This window comes from Aegilops tauschii, chromosome 3 (genome assembly GCF_002575655.3).
Source record: "Aegilops tauschii subsp. strangulata cultivar AL8/78 chromosome 3, Aet v6.0, whole genome shotgun sequence".
In the NCBI taxonomy this organism is placed as follows: Eukaryota; Viridiplantae; Streptophyta; class Magnoliopsida; order Poales; family Poaceae; genus Aegilops; species Aegilops tauschii.
Genome location: NC_053037.3, coordinates 151360574 through 151370978, shown reverse-complemented (window position 1 = coordinate 151370978; position 10405 = coordinate 151360574).

The window sequence follows — 10405 nt, the reverse complement described above, 5'->3', positions numbered from 1 at the left end:
TGCTGCCGCTCGAGTGCTAGCTCTTCGCGGCGGCGGCGATCACGTGGATTAGGCGCGGCATCGAGGCTAACTGCTGTCGGAGTGCTGGGGCAGCTCGCGCCCGAATGATCGCTCACAAATCTCTCTTACTGAGACTATGGAGTCCTCGGGTGTGGTTAGTTAGGCGCAAAAAATGTGCTCAAGGATTTGAAATAGTGCCCGAGGTCGAGTGGTTGCAGCTGTGAGTCTGTTGTTACGATGCTGCGCGAATAAAAAAATCTATGTCGTGAAAATATATACACGCAGCAGTGACTCGGGGAAAGAAATCCCCTCAAAAACACGTTGCGAGAAAAAAAATTAAAACAAAACTAACAGCAGTAAAACTGCTCACATAACTGAAATTAAAGAAAATCGGATCCGTCGCACAAAATTTGGGAACCACGAACATGCTACAACACATAAAGTACTGGGATAATAAATACAGCGGAGGCGTTTACAAGGTGAACGGCAAAAAGACAGGGTCCTGAGAAAACGCCTCTGGTACTGGGGCACACTCCTCTTCTATCGGGGGAAGCGGGTTGACCAGTCGATGAATGCGCCTCTCCTGGTCAGGCCTCAGTGGTCTGCCAATAGCGATCCGAGGATTTAAATCAGCGAGGCTCTGGAGATAACCCATTACCCTCCGAGTCAAACGCTCCTGGGCGATAACGTACTGGGCAAGGTTGGCCAGTACCGGATCTCTCTCAATTCGTCCACCGGGAAAAGATGCAACTTCTCCGGGTGCTGTACGACTCGGAAAATAATAATATCCTCGCTCGCTGGCATAGGGTACCGCGAAACGAAGACGAGTGAGCGCCTCGTACGCAGCAGCTTCTATGGCCATATGCGGAGTCGGCATGGATTTCCCCATGAAGGAAACTTCCGTTGGATCTTGGTTTGGGTATGCGGGAGGGATATGCACCACTGCTCAATATTTCGAGGTGGATGGGGTGATCCTCGATTTGAGCAACTCGTACTGGGGTGGACGGGTGGCACTCATAGTACTGCAGGTAAAGTCCCACAATAAATTGACAAAACTGCCCGGGGTTGCGTCTGGGGTTCTCAGATAAATACTGGGGGTCGGCATGGCAAGGAATGGCTGTGAGTGCTGCGCACAAAGGTGAGGGATACTTGGCAAGGTCACGAAGTGGCGTTTATATAGCATCGGGGCTGGGTTATCCACCGGGATGAAGGGTAACTGGTTGTCGATCCTATACTTGGGTCAAAGCCACAAATATACATATCACATAAATGTGACGCATTACTGTGGGTGCCGTCGGGGTTGGTCTCGGTAGCTGCGCCCGAAATTTTAAAGAAAATGCAACTGTACGCTAACGTACACATGCATAGCTACTACTCAGAAAAATAAGGGCGCTTGAGCAGACAGCATGTAATAAAAGCGATACAAGATCACACCATTACAAAGCGTAGGGAAACTAAGGCTTGATACAACTCGAGCGACTTAGTCTACTTCGTTAATGTGTAGGTGAGCTGGCCTGGCGGGTGCCGAGGTTTCTCCACGGGTTTCTCCGTCAGGATTTGCCGGCTGAGGTTGAGGGGCTGCAGAGTCGGGGTAGTGGTGATGACCATCGCGGCGGTTGCTGGCCACAATCCCGTTGGAATGGGTTCCCAAAAGGCGACGAAGCGCTTCTGGGGACACCAAAGCACTCTGGTTGATGGCTGGGGCAGACCTCAAGGGATCGATCGGGTGTCCGAACAGCACGACTGGGTTGTCGGCGTCGGGCTCCACTTCTCTCCTTGCCGGGGCTCGGCAAACCAGTTCTCCACGAGCTGCGATCAGATCGAGGGTGACCTGATCGAACAGTTGCTCTAGTGCGCTTACATAGCGCACCAGATGTAACAGCGCAGGATATGTCTCGTGGTCTCCGTTGGCAACCTGGCGTGGCCTACCATACCCGCCACGACTGGGGTAGTAGTAGAATGAGTGACAGTTAACTCTGGGCGACAAGTGCCGGAGTTGAACTATAGCTTCTCGGGCTGCCAGTTGGATGGCTTGCGGCTCAAAGGAAGTTGTCCTTCCAGTGAACCTGTAGGGGCGTTCTGGCGACAGACCCGTACCGTAGATGTGCACAGTGGCCCAGTACTGACGGCTCTCACCGTACATGGGTCCCTGGTACACAACATACTCAGGAGGCTCCTCTAACGCATAGGCACGGCGGGTGAGGTTTGCGAGCGCGGTCACAAAACCTCCAAGGTTGGTTGCTGTGGTCTCATTGTGAACAATGGGGCTAGGCATCGTGGCATGGTTTGGGGAAAGAGGTTGTGATGTGTTGTGGCTAGCGTGCCCTTTTTATAGGGAAAGGGGACAGAGTCTTCCTCCGCACGCTTGCGATAGAGACGGGTTGGGTGTCGGTCACTGGCGCGTGATTGACGGGCTAGGCTGATAGGTTGGGCACCGTCCGCCGAAAGGCGTCGGGTCACTGTGTAGCTATCTTACGCGGGACGCTTGACCGCGGTTAGGCTATGGTCTAGTGGTTTGGTTAACCTAAGCTTATTGACCTGGCTAAGATAGGATTAGCCAATGGTCAGCCTGGCTCTGATACCAAGTCTGTCACGACCGGATTTTTGGGATAATAATTTCCCAAAAAACGGCCTTTGTGCTCACCAGCCCCAGGATTACTGTTAGCTGATGAGACACCAACTTGATACAAGAATTCCAAGCAAGGTACAAAAATATGTAGTACAAGACCATTGTGGTCTAGGAGTACAACATTTGGTTTCTAATGGTTGAGGGCGGAAGCGGTTGGGTACATCTACATCTATGGGACTCCATTTCCCACATGAACAGCTGACCAGGATAACTCCTATGTTCGCGAGGCTGCTATCATCAACGCGTAGGTTCCGGGGCTGCCGTCGGAATGCTTATCTCCAAGCGAGGAATCTGGCCAAGACAATAGCCAGGGACAAGCCAGTGAGTACGTTTGAATGTACTCGCAAACATTAAGAACACGGGTATAATATAACAGGAGATAATCATACTCCAAAACATTTATGATCACAACGTCTGCCACGAAAGTCTGCGTTGCTCGCATGCAGAGATAATATGAACATGCAGTACGTGGGTGAGTACCATGAAAGTACTCGCAAGATAGTTCGAACATAAGATATAACAAATGTAAACACGATGCATGAGAACAGATTAACAAGTGCAATCAGACATAGAGATAATGATGCATGGGAAACAAAAGAGAAGTCGGGCGGTAGTCCTCCCGAAATCCCAAAGTAAAATACTGAGTGCCAAGAGAGTGTCTGAATGACTCCTCGAGAGGAAAATGCAACAGTAACCATGCCGCAGTCGGGCGTCTGAGCGACACCACAGAAAGGGCATATAAAAGAATAATCACAGTGAGTATCCAGGAGGTAGAACCATCCCAGGGACACTCAACAAAATACAAAATGTAAATGGTTAGTCCATAATGATAACAAAATTAAACATGATCCTCAGATGTCACAGGTCATAAACAAAAGTCTAGTCTAGCCGTTTCTCCATCCGAAGACCGTCACTGAGTTCTAGCTAATTCGTTCTCCATCCGAATACCGTTACTATGATCCAGTTAGCCGTGTCTCCATCCGAAAACCGTCACTGAGTTCTAGCTAATTCGTTCTCCATCCGAATACCGTTACTAGATTCCACTCAGACTGTGGTCCTTACCTGTGAACATGGCTATCCAAAAGATATAACCTCTGCAGAGGGTGTACTCTTCACCCACGAGTAACGGATTTATTTAGCCCATCGGGACTAATTCCGCCTACGGCCTTTTAATTGAAAACACGCCCGACCTGCACACACCAGCTTAACTCACTGGTGTCTGGAATCACCCACGACACCTGCCAAGCAAAACTCTAAGTGGGGAGGCTACAACCTCGACGTAGCATGGGATCAAATTTATATTCGCGCGCTCTAAGGGGTGCCCCCCCTCTCGGTCCCAACCGGAAACACCCATGCCCCCGGACCAAGTGGCATGCCTACCGGAGGCCTCCGGTATCTTCCACTATGGCCTCTCTGTACGGTGTGTGCTTTGGTAAGGGGTTGACAACTTACTGAACCATACCCGTCTGCGACAGGGACAAGAGGTGGTACCAACAAAAAGGGAAGCTACTGATCAAGACTTGACCTACGACCGACTCAGGTGGTCCAAGTGTCCTCCAACAATATTACCATTAATGGAATAAATCACCACTCATCAAGCCTCGCAATGCCATACCGGACATACTCGTCTCGACGAGGGACTAGGGACAAGCTCGTGTCTACCCAAGACCACGACTTTCCCGGCTTCCTTCCGGTATGCATGAGGAGCTCACGAGGATGATCCAAAACACTAGCATATCCATTGCTGACCACAAAATATCTCCAAAAAGCACTCATGCACGAGACTTTATCGTTACATAAGGATAACGCATACTCCAAGTCAAATGGAGTTGTAATCGTATCAGAACACCACAACAAAATATTATGCCAGAGTCCAGAAATTCTTGCCTTCAAGAGTATGCAAAGGGTGCACTTTTTGAAAGCTCTCCCTTCTCTCCAAAATCCTATTTTGAGAAATATTCAAATAACAAATAATTCAAACACAATACAAAAGTTGTCTCAAATAATTTTGAAATAAATCTCAAAATAAACTAGATGCAATTTGAGAGAGGTAGGAAAAAGAATCAACTCATTTGGAGTTTTATTTTAAAAGTTATAGCCAGTCAAAGATCAGTCAAACTCTGTTTTTAATAAAACCAGAAAAAGGAAAACGCTTCGAGGGGAATACGCTTTCGGGGTAGGGGAGACGTACTCCGTGGGTATACGCTTTCACTTAAATAGAGGGGACGGCGCGCGGGTCACTGACAGTGGGTCCAGAGGGCCCACTGGTCAGGTTTGACCGTTCCTCCCTCTCCCTCCTCTTCTCTGCCCGACGGGAGCGGGACTCCGGCGATCGTCGGCGACGAACGGCGGCTCCTCGAGGGCATCTGAGGGCAGGGATGGACTGGCCAGACCGAGGCGGTCCCCTTGGTGGTAGCTGGGTCATCGGAGGTGGAAGGAATCGCCGGCGGCGAGCTCCGCGGCGGAGGGGCTACGGTGATGAAGTGGTTTTTGGGCTCCGGTGGTCTCCAACCGAGGTTGGGTAGTTGGGCAGCTCCGCAAGGACCAGGGGAAACTACTGGTGGCGCTGGTTGGGCGAGAGAGTGGCTGGCTGCGACGTATTTCACCGGAGTTCGGCGGCGGCCAAACTGGCCGGAGTTGGTGAAGACGGTCCTCTTCGGTCAATCCACTGCTACGGAAGCTCTACGGGGAGGGTCTGAGCTCGCCTGAGGTCTTGAACGAGTTCGGGGACCCTTTAAATAGGCGCTCGAGGTTGGACCGCGGCGGCTGGGGATAAGATCACCGGCGACAGCCGTGCTGTAGCCGCAGGGCGACGTGGCGGCGACGAGCGCGTGCCGACGAGCTTCGGGATAAGACCGGGCTGTTCATGGGGCCAGCTGGTGCGCTGGGGTGGCTTGGGCGGCGCCGTCGATGTCAGAGGTTTGCTGCCGACGCCGGCGTGCAGCCAAATGCTCTGCCAGCGGCGCTGCAGGGCGCCAGAGATGGCGTGGAGAGGGGGCGAGCTAGTGCGCGGTTCAGCGATGGAGCAGGGGCCAGGGACGTTTCGCGTCGAGTGCGGCGCGGCGGCTCAGTGCGCGCGCGTGCAAAACGTGCGCTCTGGGCGCGCCCAGAGCACGCACGGAACCTGCTCGACGAAATGCCAGGGCGGTCTAGAGCGCGAGGGTGGGGCTGGCAATTAACAGGACTAGGATAGAGACAACTAGGAGTTCAGTGGACAAGGTTGCTGGGTCATTGGAGCCAGTTCACAGTGCAAACTAGGAAAACATGCCTAAAACTGACTGTGCACACCAAGTGCTCGACAGAATGCCAAGTGCACTTAGGCAACTCTTGGACTGGCCAAAATCTCCAGATCAGGGTCTCTTTAGGTGTAGGAGATGATGTCAAGATCATAAGGGCAAAACCAGAAACTTGTTAGTGCAAGTTTTTCAAAACTCCAGCTTTGGACAGAAAGAAAAAGGGTTTATTGCATGCACTTAAAAACCTCCAATGAGCCCACTCTCCTGGACTTAAGGGTTTTGAAGGGAGGGCTACAAGTAGGAAAAAGCTCAGGGTCACTAGAGCAAAATAAAATAAGGTTGCAGTACAAACCACCAAATTGGACCAGAATGCAAAAGAGGGTGATTCACTGAAATTTTTCAAAGAACATCACTGGGTTTTTGCATAGAGTTGAATTGTATGCATCCACTGATATCTCCAAACACTTGGAAGAATTTTTAAAGAAATATTTAAATGGGTTGTAGTACAAAAGTGCCTACTGGACCAGATTGGAAAAGTTGGTGTAGAGCTCAAAATCTCCAATGGCCAAGAGATATTTTTGCATAAAAGTGATGTGGAGACATCACATGACATCCCCCAAATTTTGGTGGGAATTTTAAAAGCATTTATCAAATGGTTGCAGTGCAAAACAGGCTCCAAATTCAAAGAAATCATTTTTGAGAGAATGAAGCTCTGAGAAAACAAATCTTGCAATTAAACCCACTGTTAAGGAATTGTTTTATAAAGAGGGCCTATAATCCCAACAATACATTTTGAAGGTTTTTCCCACTAGAGGCAAAAATCCAAAATAACAAAAGGGTAAATCTTGACAAAAGGAAAAGTTTTATTTCCTGGCAAAAAATTTAATAAATAAAACAAGGTCAAAATTTTGGGGTGTCACATAGGGTTTTTAGATCATGAGCAAGGCAAGTTCACACTTTGATCATACCTTTCATACCCAGATTTTATGCATTAGTTTTACTCTCAAACATTGCATGAGTAGGTTTTGATAACATGTGGGCATTAGGAAGTAGTTGATGAGGTAGGAACCTATTGTCTTGCATTCAAACCTAGGGTATTATTGCGTTATGCTTGCACTACTTTTCTACGCTCGTAGACGTGGATTGGTAAGTGAGATTCATGAAAGTTGCGAGAGTAATATTATCTAAGGAAAACTTAAGGTGGCTACTTTAATACACATCTGGGTGGATAGGTTGGGGCACCCTGGAGCACCCAGTGCTTTGCCCGGGCACCTGAAGAACCCAGTGCTTTCCCAAGGGAATCCCGGAGTACCCATGTGATCACCCTATGGAATGCCACCCAGGCTCAAAGGGATCATAAGATTATTCATGCTAGAAACTTCCGTGTGAAGCCACATGCCATTATGGGCTCTGGCATAGTTGAGTAAGTTGTGGGAAACCTTTCCATGATGGGCTAGCAGATGTAGGGGATTGTAGGTGTACCCGCCTATATATCGGTTAAGGGGACCACTTCGGAAAGACTGTGTCTCGGTCATCCATTTCTCAAACATCATGTATTGCAAGAAATACAACGGAGGAGATCGAGTCTTGTGGGGAAAAGTGCGCAAACCTCTGCAGAGTGTACAAACTAATCATGGCTAGCCGTGTCCTTGGTTATGGACATCTTGAGTATCTGGTTCTTGAATTATTGAATTGATCTCATCACCCTTAATTTAATTTGTTGGGTTGTTAATTACTGTTTAATTGGATTGAGATGGGTTTTCCATTCTCAATGTTTATCAACCAACTTGTTAGTTAAATAAAATATATTCCTTTGTAGTAGGGAAAAATTGGCTTGATGCAGAAGTGATAACCATAGAGCCTCCACCAGCCATATATGCATGTAGTGTTAGATGTTACATTATTCATTGCTCTATACTGTTATTTTGCCAGCATATTCCATGTGCTGACCCGTTTCGGGCTGCAACGTATTATGTTGCAGACTGTTCAGACGAAGAGTAAGGTGTGCTAGCTGTAAGTGCATCTAGTGCCCCTTAGTCATTTTCGTGTATTGAAGACTTATAGGTTAAGGGACTAATGTGTTTATGAGTGTACACAGGTCTATAAGTCTATGAGGAGTTTGATATTTACAAAGAAAGTCGACCCCTAAAAATGAAGTTCTTCGACTGAAGACTTTGGATTTCTGAAGACTTTCTAAAGACTTTAAAAGTGAAGAAATTGGTGTGACCTTGAAAACTTGGCATTCATTCGAGGAACATGGAGCGTGAAGACTTCTGTTTTCGTAGTTTCATTTTCTCTTTCTTGAGTCAAAGGAAACACCGTACTGCTAAGGGGGTCTTCCTATCGCCTACACCTACCAAACCCTTCGAGTGAAGCCATTGGAAATCTCATACAGTTCAGTCATATTCTTCAGTGACAGAGACGAAGTTCTTCTGGTCTCTGAGGAATTTGTTCTGACTAAGGAGTTAGGAATTCGCCAGTTCGGATTGCCTACACAGTGAGGAACATGATAGCCCTGAGGAATTTGGTACTCAAATTTCCGACCGTTGTTGTGCCTTGTGCCAGCTATCCCAAAATATCTACCCACCTAACGGTCATATTATTGAAGGGCATTTATGTCTTATCATCTCGGGCTGCTCCCTAGGCTATAAATAGCCACCCCCTACAACCACTAGCTGGTTGGCTACTCTGAGAGAAACTGACACTTGTCATTTGAGAGCATCCCATCCTCCGAGGACTTTGAGCGAAAATCGTCGAGTGAGGAAAACCCAAACCCAAACACCTACAAACCCAAAGTGATTGAGCATCACTGAAGAGATTGATCCTGCGTGGATCCGACGCTTGTTACCTTTGAAGACTGTGCTTCTTCCAGACGGTTAGGCGTCATGGTCTAGAGCATCCAAGAGGAAATTGTGGATCGCCGAGTGACCGAGTCTGTGAAGGTTTGGAAGTCACCTGAAGACTTACCACGAGTGATTGGGCGAGGTCTGTGTGACCTTATCTCAAGGAGAATACAGTGAGGACTGTGTGTCCGGGACTGTGTGTCCTCAGGTTTAAATACCTAGCCGCTCCAACCAGACGTACAACTGAGACAGCAGTTGGAACTGGTCTACCAAATCATTGTCTTCACCAAGCTTACTGGTTCTATTTCCTCAACTCTTCCATTTCCACATTACTGTGTTGTGCACTTGTTCATATCTGTTTGAAGACTTTGACTGAAGACTTTCTCAATTTCCTCAGTTCAATTTCCTTAGTCTATTTGTCTTCATCCTGTGCTATCCTGTGTTTACGCTTTCTGTATTCTGTGCTTGTCTTCGTTTCATCATGATGACCATGCTTGTGTTCTGTTATGTTTACTTTTGAGTACTTATTCCGCTGCAAGTAGTTCTTCGCTAAGGAATTTCCTCACCCGCAAATTCCTCAGTGAAGAATTCATAAAAAATCGCCTATTCACCCCCCCTCTAGTCGATATAACGCACTTTCAATTGGTATCAGAGCAAGGTACTCCCTTGTTCTGTGTGATTTTGGTTTAACCGCCTGAAGTTTTAGTTATGTCGACCACAGGAATGAAGACCGTGTCATGCCCCATCTTTGACAGTCACGAGTATCCCAAGTGGAAGGCCATGATGAAGAAGCGTCTCATGGCAACGAACAGTGAGCTATGCACCGTCACTGAGATTGATCTTACCGATCTGTGTAAGATGGCAGAAGCTGATGACATTTTCAAGTTCACCCTTCTCAACCTCACGGCAAAGGACGTCATCTGCTCCTGTCTGTCTCAAAATCAGTTCAGGAACATCATGCATCTCGATCATGCGAAGCTTATCTGCGACCATCTCTCTAAGGTCTATGAAGGTCATCGAACCCATCATGATCCTTGGTTTGAGGACTTCAAGGAATCTCTCAAAGCGATGACATTCGAACCAGAATCATCATCTGCTACACCATGCCTTATGGAAAAAGATGCAAAGGTAACTGAATGCTATCTATCTAAATCCAGTGATGATGAATCTGGAGATGAATTTGGACCCAGCTATGTCAAACTTGCTTCCCTTGCCACTAAAAAACAAAGAGCTTTGGAAAAAGTTCAATACATGCTAAATAAGAGCGATGATATGTTGGGTGAAGAAATGGATCAGTCAAAAGCTTTGGCTGAGAGTCTTCAGTCTAGATTTGGCAACCTTCAAGGCCATCATAACACTCTCGTATCTGATCATGAGAAGCTTTCTTATGAATTTCTTCAAAGAAAGCAAGATCTTGAGAAGCTAAGAGTGAGTTATGAAGATCTTCAGAAGGAGCGCGATTCATTACTTGCTCAACAAATCAGCGCTGCTCAGGAAGACTTTGTTCCTCCATGTTTGAAATGCATTGAACGTGAATCTGCTAATTCTTCACCTGAATGTTCAAATGCTTCTAATGCTACAAATTCTTCATCTGTCTCTGCTATCACTAATTCCTCATCTAAGGACATTGCTAGTATCATTGATGATGCAGGGCTGAAGGAATTGTACATGACAGGCATGTACAAAAGCCTCAAAGT